The sequence below is a fragment of the Capricornis sumatraensis genome, chromosome 6 (assembly GCF_032405125.1).
Source record: "Capricornis sumatraensis isolate serow.1 chromosome 6, serow.2, whole genome shotgun sequence".
Lineage (NCBI taxonomy): Eukaryota > Metazoa > Chordata > Mammalia > Artiodactyla > Bovidae > Capricornis > Capricornis sumatraensis.
The window spans coordinates 100221585-100240814 of NC_091074.1; the positions used below are offsets into that span (position 1 = coordinate 100221585).

At 40.5% G+C, this 19230-nt stretch overlaps 1 protein-coding gene across 3 annotated transcripts in view; it reads right to left on the reverse strand.

The window, feature by feature from the left end:
• Positions 1 to 8736: 8736 nt before the first annotated feature.
• PGAP4 (post-GPI attachment to proteins GalNAc transferase 4) overlaps positions 8737 to 19230 on the reverse strand; it is a 44772-nt gene continuing 34278 nt past the window's right edge. For 2 of the 3 annotated variants that reach the window (XR_011145003.1, XR_011145004.1), the window contains exons 5-6: positions 12637 to 12702; positions 8737 to 9346 (exon numbers count right to left, since the gene is read on the reverse strand). The gene's annotated coding sequence lies outside the window, so the exon portion shown is untranslated. Of the gene's footprint in view, positions 9347 to 12636; positions 12703 to 17492; positions 17601 to 19230 lie in introns of those variants that run through there. The other variant, XR_011145006.1, reaches the window with a different exon arrangement.

The following is a 19230-nucleotide window of genomic DNA, read 5'->3' on the forward strand; positions in this document are numbered from 1 at the left end:
CCCTAACTTTTAGCCTCTCCTTCCCACCTTGGCCTGGTAGAGAGGTGTTTAACCAATAACTCTGATTGGCTCATAAACAGCCAATCCTTCTAATCATGCTCACACACCCTCTGTACTCAGAGTGTTAACACTATAAGGGACATCTGGAGCCCTCGGAGTTCTCAATCCAGATTCTCTATTTTACAAATAAGGAAACACAGACAAAGGATGAGGAGCAGTCATGCACCGAGTAGATGACTGGGCTCTGGAGTCCACAAAGGAAAACTGGGAAGCATGTTTCTCAGCTCCAGCACTTAGACACACATGACCTTGGTCAAGGTTATTTCCACTTCTCTGAGCCTGAATTTCCTCCTCTGTAAAGTGGGATCTGAACTTCACAAGAGCATTAAGTGAGTCTGTAAAGTGCCTGCATAGAGGAGACATTCAAAGATCCTTCCCAGTGCCTCAAACCAAGCTGGGCTCCCCGATGCTTTTAATGTCAGAACACAATGTCTCTTTGGTCTCATTCTCTCTCAACCTTTATATTTTTGTCTTTAAAATTGGTAAAAACTAGAATAAAACTCAAAGTGATTGATGTAAGCCATCAGCTCCCCTAGTTACAGCACTGTCTGAGGACTAGTTCATTCTACAGGGTTTTTTTTTTTTTCCCCTCTGAGCATTAAACCCAAATCTAATTCAAGAGAAGGCAAATGAAAATAGTGTATGCTTCCTAAGTTAAATAATGAAGGAGGCAAAACTTGTGGGGAAATCTAAAAATAATGCAATGATCATGATCACAGGAAAAGTATAATTCTCAGAAACATTCTCCTTTGAAATAACTCATAACATAGGAGGAAAAAAACCCTCAAAACCAAAGTGCTCTGTGGTATACAGTGCAATACTACAGTGAGGGAAATACCCATGAAACGAAGGGGAAAGAAGCAGCACACTGGGTTTAGAGTTTAGGCTCAGACAGCTTCTGAAGGTGGAAGGCATTACACACGGAATGTGACTACTGAAGAAAACTGAAATGTTCGATACACAAATTTGAGGCTCATTTGTCTAGGGAAGTTTGGCCAAGGGCTGTCCTAAGGATAACCGAGGGTTAAACCACGGAAAGTTCTCATCAGCTCTGCTGACTTCACCAGCCTCCCCAAGGCACACTTTCTGGTGCTCATTCAAACACCTGGTGCTTGACTTATCAAACTAGGATGACTGATCTTGAGACATGTGAAGTTTCATCAAATTTGACTTTTGTCAGAGGAGAAAGGAGGAATAAGAGGTGGACGATGATGAAAGAATAGAGAGTGGGGTTAGTAATAGTTGTTGGGCATCAGGGCTGGGGTGATCAGAACTGTGACTGGAACATTTTACCCACTGGGAAATTTATGGTAGTGATAATTTTCCACAGACTACTAGGACTAATTATTTTTGTTGTAATAATGACAACAATAACAATAATAATAGCTCTTTTTTGAAGTTTTATGATGCACTTGATTCTTTTCATGTATGATCTCTAATCTAGCACCTCTCTCAGGAAAGGTTTATTAGCCCCATTTTCTGGACAAGGAAACTCTGGCTCAGAGAGATTAAGTAACTTGCCTTAAGTCACAGGAAAGGTACACGGAGTACCTGTCTCACTCCAAGTCAGGGCGAGCTGCTTACGTTTTGGTGGCCTCAAACTGCAGAGATTCGCTCTCTCCCTCTCCACCTCCCAGCAGTTTGTAACGTTGGACATTAAATCTGCATTAATCAGGGAAGAATGACTTGCATTTGCAGACCAAGGTGGCCCTGATCTGCTGAGCGTCGCTTCACGTGAACAGCAGAATGGCCAGGCATGACGGAGGTGCATGAATTCATCTGCCCCCGAGTGGTGCCGCCTGCTCTATGGCATCAGCATTTGGCCACCTCCACGGTCTGACGTGCAACTGAAGCTCAAAGTTCAGGAAAGCAAGAGTGACGCTTACTGGATCTTATAGAACCAGCAACTCCTGTGAAACACAGACTGTTTACAGGTTTTTTGAGTCTCTTAACTCAGTAAAATATTAAAATTGAGATGTCATGATATGTGAACTTGGAGGCTGTGGAACATTGTGGAATCTCCCAATCTCGTTATTCCTCATGAGCTGGTAATGCCTCCATCAGAAACTGATTATGAAGATGAATGAAACAGCATACAACTAGGAATTTAGTACAGTTATTTCACTAAATAACTGGATCTGAATACATAATTCTGATTTAGAGGCCTCTGACTGCAGACTCTTCTCATAGGCAATAATAAGATGGCATCATTCCAGATCATTACTTTCAAAACCTCCAACAACTGCCTAATTTCTTTCACTCTTTCTCCACTCTGGATACTTCTAGCCTGAATATGATTTTACATGAGTTAAATGAGCTCATGCATAGTATGAGGTCTGGGTCTACAAACTTGCACATGCAAATAAATCTTGTGTTTCTCAGGTTATACTCACTGTAGGATTAGTAATGTTATGGAAAAAGAACTTTGCAAAATGGGGCCAAATCTTCATAGTGCAAGGAAGAAGCGGGGATGGAATTTGTCTGTGCCAGGTGTTAGCTGCAGCATGAGGGAACTTTCGCTGCACACTTGAACTCTTAGGTGCTGCATGTGGGATCCAGTTCCCTGGCCAGGGATCAAACCTGGGCCCTTGCAATGGGAGTGCGAAGTCCCAGTCCCTGGACCGCCAGGGAAGTCCCTCAACATATTTTAAAACATCTTTCCTAACTTGTAGGACAGACATTTCCTTATGTATTACAACCCGCTTTGGTGGCTGGGATGGGTTCAGGACCCTGAAAGCAGCAGTGACTATTTTGGTCCCAGTGACAGGGCAGTGTTACCTCAGCATAGTTCACAAAATTGTTCCTGAGGTTCTGGGTGAATAGTACTTTGTTTGCTATGGGGACTTTTCGTAGAGGATACACGTTTGTAGCAAATATAAAATGAATAAGACTGGCCTGTTCTCAAGAAACTTATAATCTAAGAGGTGGGAGGAGCAGGTTGAGGTCAGAATCAAATCAAACCAAGTAGAAAGAAAATGTATATGAAAGTATCAAGAGATAGTTGTAGTGGTGGCTGTTACCGCAGGGCTCATGAAAGGCTCTATAAAATACACAGATTAAAAGCCTAGACATTCTGGACTTGTACAAGTCATGTTCCATATCAGTTGACTCAGCCCATCAGACTGTAGAACCTATGTGGGCTGGGGCAGTGACACCTTGCTGCTGTCTTCCTAGCAATCAGCACCATGCCTAAAACACAGTAGGCACACACTCAATGTTTGTGAATACATGAATTAATAAATACATGAATCCTTTCCTATCCATGTCAGAAAAGTCTAGAGTAACTGTCTGATAATTCCTATCTCTGAGAACTTTGAAATCATTAAGGGGTAGAACATAACCATTACTTTCTTCTAAGACTGTATTAGATTCTGAAAGTTCTTCTATCATTGTTTACTGGAATTTCACAGGCAACCAGGCTGCAGCTCCCTTAAAGGGTACACATGAACCACAGCCCCATCTCCCCTTTTAAAAAAGTGTGGTAAAATAAACATAATATAAAATATAGCATCTTTAAGTGTTCAGTAGGGCTCATTAGTGTTTGATACATTCACACTGCTGTGTATCCAATCTATAGAACTCTTCTCATCTTACAAAACTAATACTTTGTATCCGTTAGACAACCATTCTCCACTTCTCTCTCTACAGCCCCTGGAAACTATCTTTCTACCTCCTGGCTCTGAATTTACTCTAGGTATCATACAAGTGGAATGATTAAGTTTTGTATTTTTGTGACTGGCTTATTCACTTAGTATAATACCCTCAAGTTTCATCCATGTTGTAGCACATGTCAGATTTTCCTTCTTTTTAAAGGCTGTATAGGACTTCCCTGGTGGTTCAGTGGTTGAGAGTCTGTCTGCCAGTGCAGAGGATATGGGTTCAATTCCTGCTCTGGTAAGATTCCACATACCCCAAGGCAACTAACTCCGTGCTCCACAACTACTGAACCCACGCGCCACAGCTACTGAGGACCTCATGCTCTAGAGTCTATGCTCTGTGACAAGAGAAGCCACTGCAAAGAGAAGCCCAGAGACAGCAATGAGAGAGTAGCCCCTGCTCTCTGCAATTAGAGAAAGCGCGCGCACAGTAACAAAGACTCAACACAGCCAAGAATATTGTTTTTTAATTTTTAAAGGCTGCATAATATTCCAGTGTGTGTACACATATCATATAACACATTTATAGATACAGGTTATAGATATAGACATAGATAAGTATAGATATCACATTTTGCTATTCTATTCATTGGTCTCTGGACACTTGAGTTGCTTTCACCTTTTGGCTATTTTGAATAATGCTGCTATAAAAATGGGTGTGCACATATCTAAGATTGTGCTTTCAATTCTTTTATGGTCCCTTTATTAATGTAACAACTTGATTGAAAGAGAATTCACATGCCATACAATTCACTTGTTTAAAGTGTACAATCCAATGATATTTGGTATATTCACAGAGTATTACAGGTCAGCTTATGAAAGACATGTTGTGGGTTTTCAAAAAGCTCAAAATCTGAGGGTATAAACTCAGAGCACCAGAATGAAGCCCAGGATCAAGAGCCACTGGGTGCAGCAGATGTGGGGATGGAAGAGTCAGGGATCATCTTTCATTTTCTCATGGTGAATTTTTTCAGTATCATTATCATGCTTGCTGCTGCTGCTGCTAAGTAGCTTCAGTCGTGTCCGACTCTGTGAACTCTGTATTTTAGGAAGACTGGAGTACCTGTGTATGTTCATATATCCCAGATGAATAAATTTAAAGCAATCCAAATTCTAGGGTTTAGAATACCACTACCTTGAGACTAGAGAGTAAAATTGAACCTGAAATATGATTTTTTTTAAAGTTTTCTGTTTTCTTGTCTGAAGAAGAGCGTTTGTACAGTTAGGATGCCATAGAGGCAAAGTGAGTTGGAAAGAATGGACTGGAGAATTTCAGAACTGCTGCGTAACCAGTACTTACCTGATAGGAAAGTTACTCTGTGGTCAGCAGTGACCACCACTGTTAATTTTCCCCAGTCCCTCACAGTGGGTTGTTTACTGCTTTGTCGGTGTTTTCTCTTGGTCTTTTGCTCAATCATCTCAAAGTCCATTTTTTCTCTCACTATCTAATCAGAATTATCAGTCACTTATGTCATTTATGACCTCCAGCTTAGTATTTCTTTCACTCTCCCTTATCTCTTTAGTAAAACTACCTAGTGATCTAACTGCACCCCTGACTAGCCACGGGACTGAAGGAAATCACGTTCTTCCAGTCCGCCTTCCCTGATGTGGAAAGTGGATCCAGTGATACTATATGCCTGTCTACCACCTTTACCATTTTGTTGCACTAATTGAACAATAGCATCTAAGTAAGTGCTTGGAATATCATAACCCTAAAGCAATTAGAAAGGGTAGTAAACCATGTTACTTCATGGAAGCAGGCATCACACTGCTCTGCAGCATGTACACACACACACACACACACACACACACACACACACACACACACACACACACACAGGAGACTCAGAAAACAAGGCTCTGGCCTTAGCTCTACCCTGAATAGACGAATAACATGGCCCAAGAAAGCGCACAGGCATTTGCTGAGCATTTACTTCTTACAGGACCTTTTCTAGGCACTTCAGGTAGAACACTTCATTTAATCCCCACTACATCCATCACCAGGGTAGGCAGCGTTTTAGGGGACAGAGTTGATCCTGTCTCTGGCTAAAGAGTTATTACACCATTAGTAAAGCATCAGGGAAAGGACTGAGATACAGATCTGTGACTCTAAAGTCATCCTGGGACCTTGAGCTCATGATCTGCACAGTGAAGGAGGGGGTCACTTCTAGCTCTAATATTCTGAGGCCTTGTCCCCTGAAATTGCATGTGTTTTACACACACAGTTGTCCTAAAACAAAGGAAATGATTTTCAACAGCAAGATGAGAAACTTGAATAAGACCATAGAAAGTTTTCTTTGGGGAAGTATTGTTGAAATGGGTTATTTATTGACTAGAGTTTCTCAAAATACTGCTGTGTATGAAAGAAACTGGTTGGTTCTAATCCTTTGTCTCTTATTCCCCTGCTTTTTGGGTTTGTTTTATCCCAGCTCAGCAGTCTTTCGGAATGAAAAGTGCCAGGCTGACCAGATCCAGAATCACATTTTCCATGAAAGCTGAACAAAAGGCCCTGACACTGAGGGGCAGGCAGCCAACCAGCATATGCAGCTGTCAGGACAGTCAGTGGCTTAGTGGCCACCTCAGTGCCACCTACCCTCTCACAGAAAGGAAGAAGAGGGTCACTGAGCTTCCCAGGTAATAAATCTAGTCACTTAGAAGCTCAACATTCTGCCTTTCTGAAGGTCCAGTCACATATTTTCTTGGCGAGTCAATATAATTTAGTCATTATGAATTTGAACTCTAAAGTCATCTAGAACTTGCACTGAATTTCACAGCTTCCTGGCTGTGTTACTTTGGGCAAGTTCTCTAACTTTGCTGAGCCTTGGTTTCCTCAGCATCAAAATGATAATAAAACTTAGCCTACAACATTGTTGGAGGATTGGATTGAATAATGAACAAAAGGAGCTAAGTATAATGCCAAACAAAAATTAGGTACTGGATAAATAGCAGATATTGCTGTCAGCATAATCATTCTTTCTCCTCCCCACATTCTCCAAATTCCTTTCTCTCTGTCTATCACCAAAGAGGAGTTGTTCCAAAATTTTTGCTCCCACAGCACTCAATCTCATCATCTCCTGTGCCTTTCATCCTGAATTCTTCCATCTCACTCCCACTCTCACAAGCTTTCTCCATTTACTAGGCAGAAAAATTAAGCTGGATGCTGAGTCCATCTCAAAAGTTGCATACCTACACCCAAGAAGAGGTACCCTCTCAGAAAGTGGTGGAGAGCTGCAGATGAGGAATGACTTTTTTCACCCATTATGCAATGGAAAGAAGAATGACTTATCCATTGGAAAAGATGAAGAGAGGCTGAAACAGATGAGAGGACACTGAAGAAGATGGCAATATTACGTGTGGAAAGTATAAAGGGGAATGAAGGAGACAAGACAAAGAGAGAAGGCTATGCACCCAGGCTTCCAGACTTAGAAGCAGACTGGGTGGCCGGAAGGGTCCACCCTGCCAGCCAGGCAGACAAGCTGACTTCATTAGCACTCCTGTGATGCACCGTTCACCATACAAGACTGGCCTGCCTTGTGGCCACTGCATGCCTATCCTCTGTGGCACAGCTGACTCTTAAACATGCTAGGACCCACTGGGCTACCAGTTGAAGGTGAAAATAACAGACTGGAACATGTTGTCTCTGTGGCATGGAGCCCAGGGAGGTCCTCATCCAATGACTGGCACCCCAGGAGAGGAGGCTGCATGCCAAATGATCATGACCAGGCAGTGGATGCCCTGACTTCCTTGTAGGGAGGAATAAGGGGAATATTCACCCTTTTAAAAATCTGTTTCCTGTCCTGGGCCTACCCTCTTCTGTCTCTCATTTTATTGCCTCTCCTTTGATCATTTGCCCAGTGAGAACAGAGCTCTTTGATCCCAGGAAGGACTGTTAAAGCTGTCACTTAAAAAAAACAGGAAGAAAAAAGGCAGTCACTTATCACAAATAATTATACGCTAGAATGCCATGGTTAGAGAAAACACGATTACCTCCTGCTAGTGCTCTTGTTCACATGTGTGTAGGTAAAGTTACCATTTTTCCCATGTCCTTTCCTCTCCCCAACCACTAAGGCACTTGTCTCTAGGGTCTTTTTTCCCTTATAACTTCTCCCATATCCATCTCGGACCTAAGAGATTAGCTGCCTATAGCGGTTCGGCAAAAGAGAAGGTCCCTTTAGGATCTAGTAGGAAAGAGAAAGCAAGACCATAAATAGATATACATAACTCAGATCTCAGCTCTGTGCACCTTCTGTGTGTGTGTGTGTGTGTGTGTGTGTGTGTGTGTGTGTGTGCTGCTGGTGATGGGGGTGGGGGTGGGGTTTGTACTGCCCAGCATGCAGGACTGGTTCCCCAATCAGGGGTTGAACTGTTGCCCCTACACTGGAAACACAGAGTTTTAACCATTGGCTGCCAGGGAAGTCCTTCTCCTTGCCTTTTTAGATCCACATGTACTTGGCTCAAACCTCCATTTTACAACCTCAAAAAAGCCCAGTGCCTTCCTTCACTTTGAGAAATTTCCCAGGGGAGCTCTTGGAAATTATTAAGGTCACTCTGGCTCAGAGCTTCTCCTTTCACTGATAGTTCAGCCAAGCACAGGAGTCATTCTTCCAGCCCCAGGGCACCAGCTCTGCCCAAGCCTTGGTGACCCAGATGGGAGATTTCACTCCTTCATTCAGTTCAGTTCAGTTCAGTCGCTCAGTCACGTCCGACTCTTTGTAACCCCATAAATTGCAGCACACCAGGCCTCCCTGTCCATCACCAACTCCCGGAGTTCACTCAGACTCACATCCATCGAGTCAGTGATGCCATCCAGCCATCTCATCCTCCATTGTCCCCTTCTCCTCCTGCCCCCAATCCCTCCCAGCATCAGTCTTTTCCAATGAGTCAACTCCTTCATTAGACTTCCACAAAAAAGCAAAAAAAAAAAAAAAAAAAAAAGACACAAAGTTCACTCTCACAAAGTTCTCTGGTAATGTTAAAATATAAACTGAGGAATATTAAAAATATGGGAATTTACTTGAGCAATGCCAGCTGATTAGAAGCGCTCTGTAGAAGGAAGCTGGGGAACCGCTTTCATAGAGCACAGGTGGAAGCCAAGGAAGGTGTCTCATGGCCTCCTTGCTGAATTCGTTTAACAGCAGACATCACTAAAGGTGTGTGGAAACGGGAATCACATGGCCGCCACAGAACAATTTAAAATTGAGCATTAGCCAGACGTCCCTCGTTCCAAGAGCCTTCTGAAACACAGCAGATGTAAGACGCCGCAGTGTCCTTTCCCCCACCTCCCACGCTCCTCCTCACTTCCTCCCTCGCAGACTGCGCTTGGAAGTGGGGGTTGATTCTACTCTACCAACTGAAGCAGTGCCCCCTCAACTCACCTCGAAACATTCTGTCTCCAAACAAATCCGCTTGCGCGATCCACGCGCCATCTACTCCGCTCGTGAGGCGCGCTCAGGAACCCTGAGACTTCCTCTTACCTGGTGCACCTTCTTTTAAAGGAACCTTCCTTCAAACACCTTCCTTCGTGTTAGGTCACAATTTTGAGTTCTCACTTAAGGCTATTCCAAGGCTGTGTGGTGTGGGGCACGAGACTGGCAAGCCCTTGCTGGCGAGTTCAAAGGAATGTTCTCTCCCTGAGAAGAACAGAAACAGCGCAGGCAGATCAGAGTTGGGTCTGTGCTAAGTCTCCAGCTCTGACACAGAACTTCCGGTGCGTGTCGTGGATGTGGGAACAACGTGGGCGCCGCGTTGAGATGAGAAGCAATCTTTGCGTGGTCCTGTTCTCCCCCTCCTCCCTCGCCGCCCTTCTTCCCTGTGACTGTGGCAGTTGTGAAACAGAATCGGAAACCACCAGGGAAGAATTAACAAGGGACAAGCGTTCCTTTGGATTCAGATGATGTAAATTCATTTTCTTGAGCTAGACGTGACCAGGACAGATGGTGGTTCTGTGAGCTAATCATCTCAGGAAGAAAAGCAAGGGAAGATATGGATGATTCTGAACTTTAAGTTCATATTTTTTTATATATATATAGACTTCCACATCCTTTAAACTGGGTGTAAAAATCTGCCCACACAGGGTTGACCTTCCTCCACATTCCTTCTGTTAAACCCAGGAAGAGCAATATTTTAAGTTCGGTGTGTATCAGTGGAATTTTTCTCTTGGCCAAGTAGGGAGTCTAGGCCAAATTAGAACTACATATCCATTAACATACAGACTGCACTCCAGGCACCTATGTAAGGGGCTTCCAGGTGGTGCTAGTGGTAAAGAATCTGCCTGTCAATGAAAAAGAGGTAAGAGTTCTATCCTTTGGTAAGGAAGATCCCCTGGAGGAGGGTACAGCAACCCACTCTGGGGGGCTACAGTGCCTGGGGTTGCAAAGAGTTCAACAGGATAAAGCAAGTTACCATACTTGCATCTATTTAAAGTGAACAAAACAGTTTTTGTATTTGCTTCCATACCTGTGGTTCTAGACTGAGTAAAGATTGGGCTATTTAGGCCCACAGCTTCCTCAGCTTTCACCAGGAACAGTGCCAGAGGCCAGGAGGGGCTGTGCTTCACATTCAAGAAAGACCTCAAATTTCCTTTACATGTTATCTCTACATGAGTTACACAACAGTTATTTCGTTGCATATGCGTTCAAAACATTAATTTGCTGAATGTATGCATTCAAATTACACCACAGATTTGGTCACTCTAGCTCTGCCATTTCTACATTTTCAGTATATTTACTGGAACCTTAAAATTATGGAAATAGCCTGGGTCTCTCTTGGGCACTGACAGCCAACATCCTACACCTACCTTGATTGTTTATATACATAATAAAGGAATATAAACTTGGACTCAAGTCCCCTAATTATTTATCAAACGATCCCCTGAAAGAAATATTAGGAAGAGATTCTTTGACGAATATGTAGTCTATCTAGTTTGATGATATCAGAGGTACATTGCACAGCCAGTCTTTGCTGCTGGAGTTGTTCTGGGTAAATAGCATTAGTGTGCTTTCCATGTAATGTCATGTGACTTGCCTGAGGGCCATCATCAAAAATACTTCTGTGTAACTCACTCTCTGGTTATCGTCCAATAAAATCTCATCACAGACTGTGTTCATTATGAAGTTCAGACAGAAATTCTTGTCTGATCTGAGACCTAAGAATATTTAGTTCTTCTCCTGAGCAATGAGTTTAATTTTATCTTATAATGTTCTGAAGTTGCTCAGCTAGCTAGGTTTCCATTTCTCATGGCCTGTTAGTTCATTCACAGACACATTTTTGATCTACCTATACAAAGTGGCAGACCACTGTGGTTAGTTAAATCTAATTTGTTTACTACTTCTTTTCAGTTTTATCTCTGGGCTTTTGTTTTTGGTATTTGTTTTTTTTTTATTTTGGTTTTTAATAGTTTAGTTCTTAATCCAGGTGTATTTTATTTTTGTGAATGGTATTAGGCAGGGATGTAAGTATATTTTTCCCCAAATTGTAAATTGTGAGCCGTGCATGTTCTTAAATTGCAAATAACAGATTCTACTTGTCTTAACTTGAGTTGCAATAAAAATAGCACAGGTTGAATAGCTTAAATAGCAACAAATATTTTCCTCACAGTTCCGGAGGCTGAGAAGTCCAAAATAAAGGTAGATGCAGGCAGATCCAAGGTCTGCAGAGGACCCACTTCCTGGTTTGCAGATGAGTATCTTCTCATTGCATTCTGACATGGCAGACAGCAGAGAGGTGAAAGAAGCTCTCTCCTGTCTTTTTATAAAGGCATTAATCCTGTTCCTTGAAGGCTCTACCCTTCAGACCTAATCACCTCCCAGGGTCCCCACCTCCTAAGACTGTCACATTGAAGGTTAAGATTTCAACATTTGGATTTTGGGTAATTCACAGACCTCTGAGAGAGCCAGAGAACTAGACTTTGTAGGCCACACAGCCTAGAACAAGACAAGCAAGGTCAATACATCCAGAAGAAATACCCGACCACACCACAGGATAGTTCTGGCAAAAAATAAAACCAAACAAAAAAACAAGCAAATGAAAAAAAAAAAAAGATTCAGTGGGACACTGCAACTCTGACATGGTGGTCTGAAAGAGCAAATATTTTTGACGCCACACTTGCCAGACGGGTCTCTCTGAATATGCCCCCTTCTACATCATGGTTCCCTTCTACCTCAGATGTCAGTGGTGGGAGGAGTAATAGAATCAAAGTCATATGCCTGATTTATGGATTCTCTCAGAAAAGCAGGACTTGCTTATGTTGTGAGACATAATTAGAATGTCAGAAGGGTATTCAAAAGATATCAGGCAGCCATAATGCAGAATTCCACTACATTAATCAGTTATCTCAATACTGTCTCTTAAACAATTCAGCATTCTTTTGAAATACTGCCCATAAAACATTGATTAATACATAGATGTATCCACAGCATTAACACACACACAAATGTATTATGCTTTCCATTTTTCCTTTGATGCATTTTTGTTTATCTTGTATTACTCAACACTGTTTTAATTATTATAGCTTATGATACATTTAAATATCTAAAAGAAAATGTCCCTACAATCTTCAGAGATTTTTGCCTCTTCTTACCTTTTAATTTTCCAAACAAACTTTAGACTGGTTTCATGAAATCCTCAGTTTGGCATCCTGACTGCAATTATACTAACGTTATAAACAAATAGGGAAGTAATTGGTGGTTGTTAAAGTTTACCATAAAGAAAAGCAATATACCACTCCATTTACACCTTAATTTTTGTAATTCACTAAATTTTCTAACTTCTTTTGATAATTGGAACTTTGCATTTTCTGTTCAGTTTATCCTAGGAATTTTTGTTGTTGTTTCTATCAGTGGAACATTTTTCATTATATTTTAACTTATTAATGGTATTAGAAAGTCTATATATTATAGAAAAGTTTTCTTTAGTAACTCACCTTCTTTTTGACATCCATAACTAGTTCTAATTGTTTTCCAGTTGATTGTCTTTCCTTGAAAAAAATCTAAAATAAGAGAAATTATATTGTGTAGAAATAATTCACAATTGTTATATTCATTTTCAGCTTCTTACTTTTACATTGGTTATGATTTACAGAAAAAGGCTAAAATTTTGTGTTAATAGTATGCTGCTTATTATTTTTCATAGTGAAGTAAGTTATCAGTGTTTCATTAAGTGTAATATTGCTTTTTTAGTTTGAGATATGAGATATCCATTCTTTAAAAAATTATATATCTTAATCTGAATTAAAATGATAAAGAGAGAAAAGCAAGTATTATAAATGAACACATATATATGGAATCTAGAAAAATGGTACGTATGAACCTATTTGCAGGGCAAGCATGGAGACGCAGAGATCGAGAATGGACTTATGGACATAATGGGAGAAGGAGAAGATGGGGTGAATTCAGAGACCAGCACTGACATACTGTACACTGCTATGTATAAAATAGATGGCTAGTGGGAAGCTGCTGAATAACACAGGGAGCCCAACCTGGCTGCTCTGTGAGGACCTAAAGGGGTGGAGTGGGAGGGAGGGAAGACTCAAGAGGGAGATAAATATATATAGTTATGCCTGATTCACCTTGTTGTAGGGCAGAAACTAACACAACATGGTAAAGCAAGTATCCTCCAAATTAGAAATAATGATAAAGAACACTGAAGCAGATGCTTTCAGCAGCCTCTGGCCACAGGTCATCTGCAGGAGGTGCTGCCTGGGATGGATTAGTGACAAAGTTGTCATAGGCAACTTTGCCCGAGTGGGCACGGAGTGCAGGGCCAGGTCTTGTTTTTGTGGTGGTAGAGGCTTTTGCTGGGCCTGGCGGAATCAGGGCGAAGGGGCAATAAAAAGGGGCAAAGCGTGAAGAGATCCGTCATTCCACAGGGAGCGCGTCCTGGAGCCCGCGCAAAGCTGGCTAAGTGGCCACTAGGCGGCGCACGAGGATGTGGTTACCCAGGAGGCGGCCCAGGATGGGGTGTTGGATTTCAGAGGCGGCAAGCACCACCACTTGTGTACTTCAGCAAATGGAGCCACTTGACTATTTGGCCTTGGAATCCAACGCGTGTTGGCTTCTCAAGGGTCGAAAATATTTTCTTAATCAAATCTCAGATGGATGTGCAAGAAAAGAGGATGAGTAACGATATAATCCATGTGTCTCCAGGCAGCTTCCTAAAAAGTATAGCTCATGAATGCCGGCGACGGAATGAAACACCAACACTGCAGAGTGGTTTAAATCTTTATGTTTTAACACTTGCTTCTTACAGCTACTTTATTTTATATCCCTTGCACAACAACCTACAGGGCAAGCTGCCAAGCACTATGATTCAGAGACTATACAGTGCGTAGGCGCAGGGCGAGATAACGTTTACCTTGACTTATTTACTGCAGCTAAGACTTTGTTTGGGGGAACTTCCTTATCAACTTAGAATCCGTTTTGTCCCAGGGTCTGTTCCTTTTGAGGAATCAGAGAAACATCCTTGTGTGCAAGAAATGTTCTTTTCCCACGGGAACAAACAGGATTCTTAGCTGAACATCTCGTTTGCAAGAATGTTCAGCTCAGGTTGAGAGTCTCGTTTGCAAGCACTTCTCAACCTTCCTTAAACCTAGTTCCCTACACTGGGCAGAACATCTCGTTTGCAAGAATGTTCAGCCCTGGTTGAGAGTCTCGTTTGCAAGCACTTCTCAACCTTCTTTATAACTTGTTCCCTACACATGAAAGCAAGTGTTAGTTGCTCAGTTGTGTCCCACTGGGGTAACCATAATTCTAGGCACCAGCACAGTCAGCTGAATTAACCTTAGAAGTGCAATAGAAAAAGAGGATGAGTAACGATATAATCCATGTGTCTCCAGGCAGCTTCCTAAAAAGTATAGCTCATGAAAGCAAGTTTTAGTTGCTCAATTGTGTCCCACTGGGGTAACCATAATTCTAGGCACCAGCACAGTCAGCTGAATTAACCTTAGAAGTGCAATAAAATGTGTGACCATAGGAGAATATTACAGGTAAAGAACAGAAGCTGGGAGAGATTCTTGGATATAGATATAAAATATATATAGATAAAATATAGATATGTACCATCTCACACTTCCAAAATAAATTGAAGATATGCAGGCACTTTTGAGTAATAGAAGAGTAGGGGTGTGTGGATGTAGTCAATTATCTAATAAGACATTAACAAAAGAAATGGAAAACCCCTTTGTACAAGTAAGATATAGAAGTGCCTCAGCACCACCCCTACCCCCATCTGATGGAAGGAAATTAAAAATCATTTCCTGAAATAAGTTAACTTCATTTTAGGCTCCAAGTTTTTTCCACACATAATGTTTCAAATACAATATCTAACACACCTTAAAAGATAAGCAGACAAGTGTACTGAAAATATTTTAATTAAATAATGGAAATAATTTATATTAAAGATTTTCAGAGGCAAATGAAGTAGCACATTTTTTTACCTGAAGTACTTTTATTAGAATAGCAGAAAGACTGTGCTAAAGGTAAAAAAAGAGAAGAAACCAGAATAAATCTAAAGAAAGGCTTTGAGTAGAAACAAATAAAACAAATGACTTCCCTGACAGCTCGGACAGTAAAGAATCTGCCTGCAATGCAGGAGGACTCAGGTTCGATCCCTGGGTCAGGAAGGTCCCCTGGAGAGGGGAATGGCACTCCAGTATTCTTGCCTGGAGAAGTCCATGGACTGAGGAGCCTGGTGGGCTACAGTCAACGGCATCCCAAAGAGTTGGACACAGCTGAGTGACTAACACAGAAACAAATGAAACAAGATAAGTTTATTCTTTGAAAAGACAAATGACAGACCTTCTGCCAAGATGATTGATTTTGCCTTCTCCTTGTCTTCATCAAAGTTAAGAATTTTCAAAAGGGTATGAAAAAGACAACAAGGATATCAAGAAACTTCTGGCCCACATATTTGAAAGCCTAACTAAAATGGACAATTACTGGAATGATAACAAAATTGACTCAAGAAGAAATAGACCAACACAATTCTGTAAAGCAATTATTCTTCAATTAAAAATAAATAAATTTAAAATAAAGGAGAAATAGAAAAACCATTAAAGAAGTAGAAACTGAAGTTGCTCTTAGCACATGGAAAAAATTCAAGGGCCACAGTTTTATTGATTTGTTTTAACCATGGAACAAATGCTTCTGATTTTACTCAATACTATTCCAAACTGCAGAAAAAGTAGACACTTCCAACTTATTTATGAGACTCACAAGAGCCTGAAAGTAAAACCTAAAAAGATAGTATGAAAAATTAGTTAGTCTCTTTAGTGAGCGTATGGTGGTGTGGTGTGGGTGCTCAGTTGTGTTCAACATTTTGCGACCCCATGGACTCTGGCCCACTAAGCTCCTCTTTCCATAGCATTTCCCAAGCAAGAATACCGGAGTGGGTTGCCATTTCCTACCCCAGGGAATCTTCCCCACCCAGGGATTAAACGGATGTCTGTTAAGTCTCCTGCATTGGCAGGCATGTTCTTTACCACTAGAACCATCTGGGAAGCCCTTAGCGAAAACATAGATGGAAAAATTCTAAAGAATATCTTAGTCAGTTGAATACAGTAACTTATAAAAGTGAGTATGACATGGATTTATCACAGGGGTGCAAACGTACTTTATCATAAGAAGATACAATGATATAAGTAATTACATTATCAGATTACAGGGGGGGGGAATAATCATCTCATAGTGAAAAGGTGTTAGAAAAAACTGATTTTAATCAATAGAAAGAACTGTCTTTAACCTGATAAATGTATCCATGGAAAACCTGTGTCCTAGTTAATGGTGAAATATGAGAAGCATTTTGTTTAGGATAAGGAATAAAGCAAGGGTATCCAGTATTACCACATCTGTTCAACATTGCCCTAGCCAATGAAATAAATGGTTTAAGACAAGAAAGAGAATAAAAAATATAAAGTTTAGAAATGAAGAAACAAAATTGTTCATTATTTGCAGGTGATAAGGTTATCTACCTGATGGAATAATTATTAGAATTAATCATAGTTTAGAAAGGTTGCGTGCATGTACTCAGTCACACAGTCGTGCCTGAATCTTCGAGGCCCCATGGACTGTAACATGCCAGGCTCTTCTGCCCATGGAATTCTCCAGGCAAGAACACTGGAGTGGGTTGCTATGCCCTCCTCCAGGGGATCTTCCTAACCCAGGGATCACACCTGTGTCTCTTGCATCTCCTGGATTGGCAGGCAGATTCTTTACCATAGGTACAAAATCAGTATATCTATTCAAATACATCATAAACAGAAAATATATCTTTTGAAAAATAATTTTGAAAAGCATCAAACAATATAAAATAGAAATAAACCAACAAATAGGTAAGATCTCTATGGGAAAGTTAGAAAACGTTATAAATTAAAATGTTAAAACTTAGATATAATTCAAAATTTAGTTTCTTAGCTACTCTAATCTCATTTTAAGTGCTTAATAGCCACATGTGACTAGTGGCTACAATATTGGGCCTTATGGTTATAAAAAACTAAGCAAGTTTAGCAAGTTTTAGTAGTTTGTTGCAGAGAGAAGTATGATGTAGTGTTCAATATGACTTTCAAGCCTAAAAAATGTATTATATACAATTATATTTAGTTAGAATTCTGTGAGGAAAAATGACAATAAACATGTTCTGAACAATCACATGTATTTTTCTTTAAAGAATGATGTGTATGTGTATGAGTCCTTAGTCATGTCCAACTCTTTGCAACTCCTAAGGACAGTATCCTGCCAGGCACCTCTGTCATAGAAGTATCTAGGCAAGAATTACCTGGAGGGGTTTGCCATTTCCTCCTCCAGGGGATCTTCCACACTCACGAATTGAACCCCTGTCTCTGTGTCGCCTGCATTGGCAAGTGGATTCTTTACCACTGAGCCACCTGGAAAGCTTTAAAGAATGATGATGAATATTTATCATTATAGTATTTTAGAACCCTTTGCATGTATTTTAAACAGTGACCAATATTAAAGCATTGGATATTATATCCTTTGGAACTCTTTAAATTGTATGTTAATATAAAGTGCAAGAGTGTACATAGTTTCTGAAAATTATTTGTGGAAACACATGGGCACAATTTGAAGACAACTATCTTAAGAGTAACTGAATCTTTCTTCAATGGAGATTATATATATATAAAATCTTTCACAAAATAAAAGCAAATATTGAATTATTATCAAAGTCTGATGTTTTTTAAAAAATGATTTATTATTGTTGGTATAGTGTAGATTTAAAAATCATTAATTACTTTTGTATCTTGTGTATCCCTGGATTGCTCCAGGGTCCTAGCAAGGTCACAAAACCAAAAGCTATTAAAAATAATTCAGATTTATTCATGTTTCTCAAGGGACATTAACGAAGATCAGGCTTATAACCACAGCAACAATTCTTTAAATATCCTTTTGTTTTTATCTTATACCGATGAGCTTTAGAGTCACTGTCACAAACTCTCCATCTTCACTCTCCTCCAAAGCTCTCCCACACACCTCTCGAGACAGAAACTTCTCTGTCCCCCTTCCCTTGGGTGTGTGTGCTCAGCTGTTCAGCTGTGTCCAACTCGTTGCAACTCCATGGACTGTAACTTGCCAGGCTCTTCTGTCCATGGAATATTCCTTGTGCCCCTCCACATTTCTTCCCCACAGGAAACAGAAGTCAAAACTTCTGTTCTTGATCACCAGCTACAGGACTCTAGAAAATGGCTGGAGGACATAGGGGCTTTTTGCCTCTGTTTCTCAGTAATTCTTTACAGAATAGAGTGCTCGAAAAATGTGGTTGTTTTCACAGTCTGGCTGGTTTTCTTGAAAAATCCTCATGGAGAGTTCTTTAAGAATAAATGTTCAACTTTATTATTGGACTGAAATTTTCTTGGTTATGCTGCAGAATCAGAATCATCAAATACAATGATGCAATATATTGCCTGTATAAGGCACTCACACTTAGTATAAGACTGGGGGAGGACGTTGCATATATATGTAATGTTATTATATGTCTTCATAAGCAAATAAACTTGCCTTCTTGATGTACATATTTACCTTATGATTCTCGTTAAAATGTCTCATTCTGAGAGACAAATCTGTCCTGAGTCTGCAAACAAAATCCAGATTCTGATCCTGAGGGACTGTGGTTCAAACATATACTGGGAGAAATTTACTCTGTGAGGTCTGTAGTCTTGTTCCCTTAATCCCTGTGATAAACTCAGACATACCCATCCAGCTGAAAAAGTGCTTCTAAATAGTATTACCTGTAGAGTTGTGCATTTTGCTTTTCTCATGTACCATTGCATCTTGAGCATTTTCCTATAACATTGAATATTCTTTGAGAACACACTTTTAATGGGTATTTAATTTTCCAGAATATAGATATGTCTTTATTTATTTAACCAATTTTTCTGCTTTGGAAATCTGGGTTGTTTCTAATTTATTTGTCATAATTATAAAAAGAGATGCAGTGAATACCCTTATACTTAAAAGTTTTTATTATACATTTCTGTTATTTCCTTAAGATAAATTCCTAGGACTGG